Genomic DNA, 12,290 nt, shown 5'->3' on the forward strand with positions numbered 1-12,290 from the left:
CAAATGGGACTAGATTAATTTAGGATATCTGGTCGACTTGGATGAGTTGGACCGAAGGGTCTGTTTCTATGCTGTATATCTCTATGACTATGACCAATACTGCAGAACTAGCTGTGCTCCATACCAAGCTGTTTTGATACAGTTACAATTCTGATACCTACTCTACAATGTAAAAAAATATGCCCATACATGTCCTGTCTACAAAAAGCAGGATAAAGTCAAAGACAAAGTTAGCCTGGCCAATTACTGCCCCATCAGTCAACTCTTAATCATTAAGACCAACCAATAATGGCCCTGCCTGTTTTAACCCATCTCTTTATTAACCTTTCATCTGACAAATGAGTCAATTGAAGCTTTTCTGAACTACTTAGACTAAAGAACATCAATAGGCCATTCAACCCCTGGAGCCTGCTCCACCATTCAGTAGGCTGTTCCTCCTCATCGTTTTCTTATGTTTTCCCTGCAGCTCTCGATACCCCTACTGATCAAAAATCTATCTCAGCTTTAAAAATGCAGTAAAACTCTGTCTTCTAGCTCTCTCTGGCGAGTTCCAAAAGCACTCAACCCACAGAGAAGGATTCCTCTTTATCTCAGTCTTAAATTGGCACCCCTTTATCCTGACACTATGCCTTGTAGACCTTGACTCTCCCATGAGGGAAAACTCCTCTCAATTCCTCTGTCTGACCCCTTAAAAATCCTTTATGTTCAGAGGAATCGTGTCTCATTCTTACAAACTCTCTTGATTCTCTGAATTGGCTCCAATGAAATTATATCTCCCCTTAAATAAGGGGACTAAAACTGCTTTCAGTACCCCAGATGGAGTCTCCCCAGTCGGCAGGGCAGAAGTACTGCAGATGCTGGAGATAAGAGTCAAGATTAGAGTGATGCTGGAAAAAGCACAGCAGGTCAGGCAGCATCCGAGGAGCAGGAAAATTGACGTTTCAGACAAAAGCCCATTCATGGTCTTTCCGGTTCCTTGTATAGTAAGACTTCCCTACTCTTAAACTCCAATCCCCTTGAAGTAACAGCCAATATTTCATTACCTTCTAATACAAATAATCGTTTTTCAATTAAGGAGACCAAACTTGTATAAGGTGCTCCAGTTGTGATCTCTAATATGCTGTTGAGAAGCAGTAAGATTTCTTCACTTTTATGTACTGCATTCTCCTCTCATTCAAAAAGCACGCAATCTATAGGCAGTCAGTCCATGTGAGATTTTATAAATTCCTACTTTGGAAACAGAACCAGCCTGACTTCAGGTTGGGATACAGACAGACTAACTTCACACCTTTAATGCATTGTCTGAACTGAGATGTCGTCTTTTTTAAATAAAACCTTAAGTTATCTCAGGACTGTGACTTGAAAGATTTTACATATTAGTCAATTGAAACCTGCATCCCCATCCTAAGTGATCCAAGACTTAACAGCAATCTACGTTAGTTCAATACATCGTATCAGTTGTATGACATTTTGATTTTTTGCTATAAATTCAGTGTCCTGCCCCATTAGCTACCTGATGAAGGAGCAGCGCTTGTACTTCCAAATAAACCTGTTGGGTTGATGAGATTTTTAACTTTGTCCACCTGAGTCCAACACCGGCTCTCCCACATGCATTTAAATGGACAAGTCATATTTTCCCACTTTATATTTCATCTGCCAGATTTTAACATTCATTTAACCTACCTCCATAACCTTATGTCCTCCTGATCGCTTACTTTATTCCCTGTCTTGGTGTGATCAACAAATTGAGCTGCCATATATTTGGTCATTACATCTAAATCATTGATTATAAATAATTGAGGTCCCGGCGGTGATGATCCTTGTGGATATCTTGTCAAACTGAAAAATAACCATTTATCTCTACTGTTTCCAATTTACTAATCAATCATTACTTTATCCAAGTGAATATGGTTACTCCTTGTACTATAAACTCTTATTTTTACAGCAGTTTTGTTGCAACTTATCAGTTTCCCTATGACACGTTAGGCTAATTGGCTTATTGTTTTCTACTTTCTGTCTCCTTCCTTTCCTGATTAATGCTGTTCAGTTAGGTATTTTACAAATCTGTGGAGCCCTTTCAGAATCGAGAGGATTTTAGAAAATGACCAATGCCTCCACTATCTCAGAAGCCATTTATTTATATTCAAATGATCTATCCCTATTGGTCATGGAGGCTAGTCAAACTTTAGATCAATAGTTTACCCAACCCTCGTGATGGTGATTAAGTTCAAGTTCATCCCTCCCTTTCATCTCTTGATTTTCAAGAATCTTTGGAGAGTTATCTAAGTGAAGATGGGTACAAAATACCTGTTTACCTCTGCTATTCCTGGATTGCCATGATTAATTCCCAGACCCCCTCTCTCTAGGCAAACACATTTTGAGTTACTCTCTTCGTATTTAAATACTTATAGCAGCTCTTACTTTCTGTTTTACATTTTTAGTGAGCTTTCTCTCGACTGTACTTTCTCCCTGAATTTTTTTTGTCATTTTGCTGGTCCTTATGCATCTAAACGTTTGACTTATTGCCAGCCTTTTCAGAATTGTAGCGTATTCATTTCTATTTGGTATTATCCTTCCTTTTTTGGCCACAGATGATGCATCCTTTCTAAATCACCTTTCTTTTCACAAGGTTGAATCTTGTTGAGTGCCATTAAATGTCTCTTTAAAAGTTTTCCATGAACATACTATCTTTTGACCTAGTTTCCCCACTCATTTTGGCCAGCTCTGCCTTCATACTGTTATAGTTGCTTTCAGTTAGTTTTAAAACAAAATTAGTCTAATGGCCAAACTTCATGAATGAATGTGAAATTCTGCCATGTGATCATTGTTTCCCATGGGCTCTTTTCCATAATGTTGTTAATACTGTCTGTTTGGTTCTGAAGTGTACTTTTCTGCAGAATACATTTCTATGAATACTTTCTGGGCTGCCTTTCCCAATCTAGTTTTACTAATCTACATGTAGATTAAGTCACCCATGATTATTGAGTATCTATTACCTACAAACTGCTGCAACAAGTTACCTCCCATTTTCCTACTTCTACCCAAACTGATTCTATATATTGGTCTTTCAAATTCTAATAAACTCAGACTACTGCACTAATAGCGGCCTTAATTAATATAGTGGTTAGCACTGCTGTCTCACAGCACCAGAGCCCTGGGTTCGATTCTAGCCTTGGACGACTATTTAGGTGGAGTTTGCACATTCTCCCTGTTTCTGTGTGGATTTCCTCCCACAGTCCTAAGATGTGCAGGTTAGGTGGATTGACCATGCTAAATTGCCCATAGCGTCCAGGGATGTGTGGGCTAGGTGCGTCAGCCATGGGAGATGCAGATTACAGGTATACAATAAGGGGATGAGGCTAGGTGGGATGATGTTCGGAGAGTCAGTGTGGACTTGTTGGGCTGAATGGCCTGCTTCCACGCTAGGTACTCTGGTTCTCTGATTCCACCACTTTCCATAGATTCCTGTCTTTTCAACATGCCAATATATTTCATAATTGAAGTCTCAATGGTCACTTTTCAAACATGTCTCAATAGTTACTTCCATCTGTACTAACAATTCATGCATGTTATCACTATCTAAAGACATGACCTTTAACTTGAATTTTTTTAAGCTATTTATGCAATATTATCTAACTTATCTGCTACACCTGTCCTTTCCTGTTAACTCAGCTTATCATTAGCCAAATTGTTTTATTACCTCATCGTTTCTTTTGATTTAACCCATCTCCTCCCACACGATCATTGCAAACCCTGCCATTCCGCACTCCTCCAGTATTTAGACCCGTCTCTACTGTCTGACTTAAACAATTCACAAGGGTACCATCCCAGCATAGGACACAGTGTCTATCGTCTCAACTATACTATTCCCCCTTTATTTTTAATTCATTCATGGGATGTGGGTGTCACTTATCTAAATGGGCATCATTTATTACCCAGAAGGCAGTTAAGAGTCAACCCCATCGCTCTGTATCTGGAGCCATGTGTTTACCGGTCTAGGTAAGAATTCATTCCTCAAGGAAGTTAGTGAACCAGATGAGTTTTTTGACAACGAACAATGGTTTCATGGTTACCATTCATCTTAATTCCAGATTTTTATTGAATTCCAACGACATTCACATCTGCTGTGGTGGGACTTGAACGTGAGTTCACAGAGCATCACTGGATTAATAGCCTAGTGATAATGTCATGAGGTCATCATCTCCCCATATTGCCACTATATTCCTATTAACCCTCCCCCACTTCTTTACTACCTGCAATTGCACTCTCATGGTCAGATCCCCCACCCCAACCGTGCAACTCTGTTTCTGTTCACCCAGTCTGCAAGAACCTTGAACCTTGTGGACACTTACAAAAGTGAAGACTTCTCCAATTCTACCTCCTTAATTCCAGTGCCTGCCTCACTTGTAGGCAAAGACCTTTCTCTATGGAACAAATTGAAATTCCCAAGTTAGAAATATAGGAAATACTTGAAGGCCAATTTAATAAGCTTTGCTATGGTTAGTAAACTGCCTTCTACAAATAAAATCTTGCAATTACTAAAATGACCCAAATTTTTAAAAATAAATGAGAAAAATACTGACATAATACTTGATTTTATCAGAATAAAATTGATTGCCTCTGGACTGGGCAAACTGCCCTCCCCTCATTTGTTCCTCCGGATGTTGTGTCTTGTGGTGCTTCTGTTGCTGAGCTTTGAGAGATATTACTAATTCCTGGGGTGGTGGTCTTTTATTAAACATGATCAGTTTTTTTTTAAAGAAAAGTTAGAGCATAGAAGGAGGCTGTCATGTCTGTTCTGGGTCTCTACAAGAGGAACTCGCCCAGTTTTGTTTGCCTGCTTGCGGAAGTTGGCATATCTTGGTCCTCCTATAATTTACAGATTTTGAAATCCTAATCCTTATCTCAATTTGGCCTTCACAACTCTTCTCAACTTTGAAAGAAAATGTAAATAGTGCAGCTTGTTTGGTATGAAATGTGGAATGTAACCTAGAGGGATGCAATATTAAATATCTTGGCACCTTCCAGGCAGTGTTGATACTAATGGAATGACGTTCTTAACTTCTAATGTTGCCCAGTTGGTACCAGGCCAACCATCTGCAGTCTGCCAAGTTTGAGTTTACAGTGTAGTAAATCTCCACCTTCCCAGTTGAGCAGATAGTGCAGACAGTGAGAACCTGGCTTTTTGCATTTTGAATCGACAGGGTGTTACTTGAACACCAAATATAGCGTGAACACATCTTTTGACTGGAGTTGTTCTGTGGTCTATGGTGAGCACTCTGCATCTGTGGCCCATGTCTCAAAGTACAGGTAATACCTTTTCTTTGGTTACTGCACATCTCTTCTTAATCCTTCATTTCAAAATATTTATCTTACATTTTACAAGGGAATCTTGCCTCTGTTTCCTTGGATATACCTCTCATTTTCTTTGAAGTATTTTTGCTGATGGTCCTTAGACATTATTGCAAGTATTTTAAAAAAAAACATTTCAATAGTAGTGCGAAGATAATGCTTGGTTTATTTGACTTTGTGTCTGTTGTCATTAGAACAAGACTGGCCAGTAGCAAACCTCTGTTACCTTGTGTACCTTATCAGGGCACAACTGAAAGCAAACACCAGGAGCTTGCAATTGAACCTCCACTTTGGAAATTCGAGCAGCCTGATTTGTTTTAGTGACAGCAGAGACAAAACATTTGCTTGATCACTGTTACTAGATTCACTAGCTCCACTTCTGACCAGAGAGTGGGTTAGCAAGTTAGAAAACAGAAAGCCACCGTTATAAAACTGGCATATATTAACAAGTTGTTCAATGATAGACCTTCCTTCGGTAGCAACATAATAGTTTAATAGTTGCATGTATTTATTATCCAGTTCTGTGGTTGTCAGGATTACTCCCATGTTTTGAGTTTTTATTTGAGGGGACCTTTGCAATGTTTCACTACATCAAAGTACCTGAATAAATGCAAGTGAAATTTTGCTTTTCTGGCTTATTAGCCACCAGTCATTACCTCCTTCAATCCCTTCACTTCTCTCCTTTTAAAATACGAGACTCTAAGATTTTTTCGACTCTTAATTTCGGACCCTAATTTTCTTTCTGAATGTCTGCTTCTCTCTCTCTCTCTTTAAGAGACTCCCTAATACATACCTCTTGAAGAAACGTTTGGTCACCTATCCTAATATGTCTTGTTTTGTCTGGTAATCTACATTCCAGTACAGGTAAAAGAAAAGCAAATGGCATGTTGGCCTTTATTTCTAAAGGAATGGAATATAATATAAAAGTAAGATGGTTTTGATAAAACTATGTAAGACACTAATCAGACCTCAGCTGGAATATTGTGAGCAGTTTTGGGATCCTTATCTAAGCAAGGGTGCACTGACATTGTAGGCAGACCAGAGAAGGTTCACCTGTATAGAGGGACTGACTTATGAGAAGAAATTGAGTAGGTTGACCTGTATTAATTGGAATTTAGAAGAATGAGGGGCGATTTTATTGAAACATAAAAGATTCTTGAGGGACTTGACAGAATAGTTGTAACAGCTTATTTCGACTTGTGGGAGAGACTGGGACCAAAGGACATATTGTCAGAATAAGAGAGAAGAGGGTTGTGATTCTGTGAGGTTCTTCACCACAGTGGACTGTTGAGGTTGGGCCACTAAGCACCTCCAAGGCTGAGACTGATTTTTTGGGAACCAGGACTCTCAGACATGAGGCAGGAAAGTGTATTTAAAGATTATCAGATCAGCCCTGATCTCATTAAATAGACAAGCAGACTTGATGAACTGAATAGTCTAATTCTACTGCTGTGACTTGTGGTCCTATTCTGACCAAACACCCTTGGTTAATTTGTTGAAATTTCTTTTGGACTTTTGGCTTATTTTGATATTCTGTTTGTTTACTGGGTGACTTGTAGAGGATTGGTTGGGTAAAGGAGTTTTCAACTGTAAAAGATTGAGTTGTAGTTCAGTGGAGATATGGAAGGAAACAGGTATGTAATTGTGACTGTAATTGAGAGTTAGGATACAGCTAGCAGAGGTTTGAATGAGCTGAACTTTGAAGAGGATGTAACTTGAGGGCTGACTTGGAGAGCTTTGGAATGGTTGAGACTGGAAGTATCCAATGGCAGTTTTAGTAGCAATGAACGGCTGAAGCAGGGGTAGAGATGTGTAGAAATCAGTGAAGAATTAGAGGGTAAAGAGTCAGGTAGTGGCCAAATCAGGTGATAAAGTTGCAAATAGTGTGTTTCTGGGAAAGCACAGCAGGTCAGGCAGCATCCGAGGAGCAGGAGAATCGACGTTTCTGGCTTAACGTCATCAGGAATGAGGCTTGTGGACCAGGACTGAGAGATAAATGGGAGGGGCCTGGAGTTGGGGGGATGGTAGCTGAGAAAGCGATAGGTGGATGAAGGTGAGGAAGAAGGTGAAAGGTCAGAGGAGGGGGAATAATGGATAGGTTTGGAAGGCGATGCCAAATTGGAGGCTTGGGGCTGGTATAATGTGGGAGGGGAAATGAGGAAGCTGTTGAAATCCACATTTATCCCATGTGGTTGTAGGGTTCCAAGGCAGAATATGAGGCAATCTTCCTCCAGGTGTTGGGAGAGAGTGGTGTGGGTGCAGGTTTTGCACTTCTGCAGTGGCAGGGCAAGATGGAAAGCAGGAAAATCTACTCCCTTTGCCTCTGTCCAAGGCCCCCAAGGGGTCCTTCCACATTCGTCAGAAATTTACCTGTACCTCCACCAATGTAATCTACTGGATTCATTTTACCAGGTGTGGTACATGATGCCGCCTTGTGGATCGTTTCAGATTCAATTACAAGATTGCAGAAAAAGATGTTGATCTGTGGAATGCACTGATCCAGAAGATGCAGCATCAATGCATGTGTCCAAAATGAAGAACTGATGCATCACCTGAAATTTCCTAACCACGATGTAGGGGGTTGGGGTGGAATGTTATGTGTGATTGGGGTGGAATGTTATGTGTGATTGGGGTGGAATGTTATGTGTAAGCAGCAATCGTTGAACACGGAATGAACCAAGATCTTGAGATATTGTCTTGAAGCTGATCAATGTAACTAAGTACCTCCAGTATGTCCCAAAGTATCAATTTGGTCACCAACTCCTTCTTTTGCATTCTTACCTCCTGATTCTTGTGATATCTGATGTGTTTTCTCACCCCTCACCTTTTCTGGATCATATACTTCCTGAAGACCTTGACCTTATGTTCTCGATGGTAGCCCTGAGCCCTGCAATTCAGTCTCAATTAATTAAAGGTAAGAATTCATAAGGTGTTACAAATAGATTCCTACCTGAAGATGCCAAAAGGAATTGATGCTCATGCCTGAATCGGTTCATGATGCACCTAATTTTTGTTTGTGAACTGAGGACAGCTAGGGACGGGTGATAAATGTGTGCTTCATTCTGCTTAAGCACTCTGATCTGTATGTCCTTGTTTGCTATGATCTGCCTGTGCTGCTGACAAAACAAAGCTCTTATTGGTACTTGGGTACATGTGACAACAATAAATCAAATCAAATGCTGGTCATACCAGGGATGTCTCCACAAATGAAAAAAATCATCAAGCCAGCAACATACCAACTCAGCAATTGCCATCCTTCTGGAGTTTCTCAGAAGGCAGATTGAAGGTTGGCCTACTGTGATGTCTGTAGCAGTGCATAGCAAAACCAAAAAAGAGGGCTGTAAGATGAATGTCAGAATGGTTGATAGTGGTTGAATGCTAGTTTACATCAATTTGGACAAAACATATGCAACTTGTAATGAGCAAGCGGTACCCAACTGCCAGAATCGAGCTGTGGCTAGCCATTTAATGTCTGAGTAATACATGTGATCACATTCAATGTAAAGGCCATTACTTTTGTGCATCCGACATGCAAACATGGTAATTAGGAACAGAATTAGGCCATTCAGCTCTTGGACCCTGCACTACAATTCTGTGTTTCTTGATCCAATTCAGTCCCCTGTTCCTGTCTTTTCCTTTTTCATCCTTTTATCCAAGGAGCTGTCTAATTCCTTGAACATGTTCAGTGTTTTTGCCTCAAGGGTGTGCTGTGGCAGAATTCCATTGGCTCGCCACTCTCTTTGGGTGAAGAAATTTCTCCTTGTCCTAAATGGCCTACCGCATATTCTTAAACTGTGACCCCTGGTTCTGGACTCCCCTGCCATTGGGGACACCCTTCCTGTATCCACCCTGTCTTGTCCTGCTGGAATTGTATATATTTCTATGAGATTGCCCCCTCATTCTTTTAAGTGCTAGTGAACATAGTCCTAATTGATCCAGTCTGTATTCGTACAGCAGCCATGCCATCCCAGGAATCAGTCTGGGTAAGCCTTCATTATACTCCCTCCATAGCCAGAGCAATCTTCCTCAGATGAGACTAAAACTGCTCGTAATACTCCAGGGGTGACCTCATCAAGGTCCTGTATAAGTGCAGCAAGATATTCCTCTTGTACTACCTTATGGGGCAAGTGGATTAAGAAAATATCAAAACATTTAAAATAGGTGCAGGAGTAGCTCATTTGGCCCTTTTGAGTCTGAACCACGATTCAATAGTCATCATGACTGATCATGCAATTTCGGTATGCCCCTCCCACTTTCTTTCCATACCTGGGACTTCCTGAGGATCATCGTGAGATTGTTTGCTAGACCATTCTGACTTATGTCTTTTATAATAAAATGTAATTTGTCAGCTGCTTATAAAGGTCTCTGTCAGCTTAATGGAAGTTTTATTTGACAAGTTACAGAGCTTCTTAAGAAACTAAAGTAAAAATAAAATGCTGAAGAAACACAGCAGGTCTGGCAGTATTGGTGGGGAGAGAAAACAAGCTAATACTTCAGATACGATATAATGATTCTTCGAATCCTTATCCATGAGAAACTACTTTGGGCAGTCCAAGACAAGAGTGCCCAAATCATGTTAAAATTAGCACTCTGGTTCTTAGTGGGTGAAGCCAGAAACACTTCACCCACAAGATGCTACAAATCCTCAAAACTCCCTCAAAATCTGTTGAAACTGGAATATCGATGATAAAATGTCAAAGCTGAGATTGAAGCTGCTGCTTAAGATCTGTGAAACCAAGAGGCTTGGTGGAAGGTGACTGAAGGAACAGACATATGGGGCTATATTTTTATATTGCAAATGGCCTACTCCTGTTGAATATTCCTTATGTTGTCTGGGTGAAGACTGTTTGAGAGAGACACTGGTAATAGTTTGGGCTGACACCACCTCCAAGTTCTACTTGTCAGCCAAGATGCAACTCATTTAATAAAACTTGCTTTTGACTCCTTCAGCTTCCCCAGTGATCTGCACTAGAAAAGACTCATTCAGAGGAGATTAGCGTCTATAAATAGATGAGGGTTTTGCTTTGGTTTGATTAGGGGTTGTGTTGTGATTACTGGATTCATCACTTATAAGTGATACTTAACACAAAGGGAGCAATTTTCTTTTGGCCTTTGGTTGTTGAACAGGTTCTTCAAAATCCTTACAAACTTTGAACAATCAGTTAGGAAATGTTTCCAAGCATCATTGCCAAATAGTCACCTTTTGCCGCCTTGTTTATTTGCTAAACCTGGCCTGGCACGAAGTATGAGCTGCTTCAACACAAACAAGCTTGGCAAAACCTTTAGGGGAACTGAGTTTTAATTTAATTCCTAATTCTTACTTCAAATTGGCTCCTTTGTTTTATTTACACTGGCAACCTTTACAGAATATATTGATTTAAAACTGGATTCTGTGCAATTGCTAGTATTTTAACTCAGTAACATAAAATGGATATGTCAATAGTCTTGTTTGCTTGAGTGGGCACATTTGGGGCATGCTATGCCATTAGAATTTTCAAAATGTTTCCATAGCATGTAGGTATCATTGGCAAGACCAGCATTAACTATCCATCTTGAATTGCCCTAAGAAGATGGACAGCTGCCTCCTTGAATGACTGCAGCCCATTCGGTGTCATTGCATTTAGAGTGGTGTTAAGAATGGAATGCCAGCATTTTGACCTAGTGACACTGAAGGAATACTGATACAATTCCACATCTGGATGGCATGATTTTTGGTGGCCAGCTTGCAGTTTGTGGTGTTACCATGCATCTGCTGCCTAGAATTTGTAAATTTGAAATATGGCATTGAGATGGACAAATCAGCCAGGCCTTGAATGATGAAGCAGGCTCAAGAAACTGAGTGGCCTATTCCTGTTCCTATGAAAAATTCTGTCAATTGGCCAGTTATTGGAGTGCATTTGGTAGATGTATGCACTATCACCACTGTGCTTCAGTGATAAAGGAAGTGAATAATGAAGGTGATGGATAGGCTGCCAATCAATGGGCTACTTCATCCTCATTCCTGAAGAAGGGCTTATGCCCATCCTGTTCCTTGGATGCTGCCTGACCTGCTGTGCTTTTCCAGCAACACATTTTCAGCTCTGATCTCCAGCATCTGCAGCCCTCACTTTCTCCTACTTCATCCTCAGTAGTGTCAAGCTTATTTAATGTTATTGGAGCACCATGCAGGTAAATGTGCCATGTAGATTATGTACTTGCTTTGGAAATTAGGTTACTTGCTGCAGAATTTCAAGCCACTGACCTGCTCTTGTGGCAGCAGCTGATACATGGCTCGTCCAGTTCAGTTTCTAACTACTGGTAACCCCAAGATCTTGTAGTGGGGGTTTACTGGTTGGTAATGCTATTACACTTCAAGATGATGTGGTTAGACTCCTTTTCATAAAACCAAAATACTGCAGATGCTGGAGATATGAAAAATAAAACATGCTCGAGAAAGCCAGGTCTGCTGGCATCTGAGGAGAGATAAATAAAGTTGACACTCTGAGCTCAAGATGTCTTTTCTTCAGAACCCTTATTGGTTAGATTCTCTCATTGGAGATGGTCATTACCTGGCACTTGTGTAATATAAATGTTACTTCCTAGTTATCTGTATGAACTTGAGCATTGTCCAGATCTTGCTGCAAGTGAAAATGGGCTGTTTTGGTATCTCTGGAATGGTGCTGAACATGTGCAATCCTCGAACATCCCACTTCTGACCTTATGATTGAGGGATGGTCATTGGTGAAGCAGCTGAAAATGCTTGGGACTAGGATACTACCCTGAGGACCTCCTGCAGTAAATTTCTTGAAGCTGATTACCTTCCACCTATCACAACCATCTTCCTTTGTGCCAGGTATGACTCTGACCAGTGGAGAGTTTACACCCTGATTCCTATTGATTCCAGTTTTGCCAGGGCTCATGTGCACTTGATCAAAAGTAGCCTTGATGTCAAGGGCTGT

The 12,290-nt window shown here is 40.5% G+C and overlaps 1 protein-coding gene across 1 annotated transcript in view; it reads left to right on the forward strand.

Moving 5' to 3' along the window:
* The first annotated feature begins 5,165 nt into the window (after positions 1–5,165).
* Positions 5,166–12,290, forward strand: part of LOC122548488 (TOG array regulator of axonemal microtubules protein 2-like) — a 119,760-nt gene continuing 112,635 nt past the window's right edge. The window contains exon 1 of the mRNA XM_087983549.1: positions 5,166–5,310. The gene's annotated coding sequence lies outside the window, so the exon portion shown is untranslated. The remainder of the gene's footprint in view (positions 5,311–12,290) is intronic.

Source organism: Chiloscyllium plagiosum, unplaced genomic scaffold (genome assembly GCF_037043375.1).
Source record: "Chiloscyllium plagiosum isolate Xiang-an unplaced genomic scaffold, Cpla_swu_hap1 HiC_scaffold_3, whole genome shotgun sequence".
Classification (NCBI taxonomy): domain Eukaryota; kingdom Metazoa; phylum Chordata; class Chondrichthyes; order Orectolobiformes; family Hemiscylliidae; genus Chiloscyllium; species Chiloscyllium plagiosum.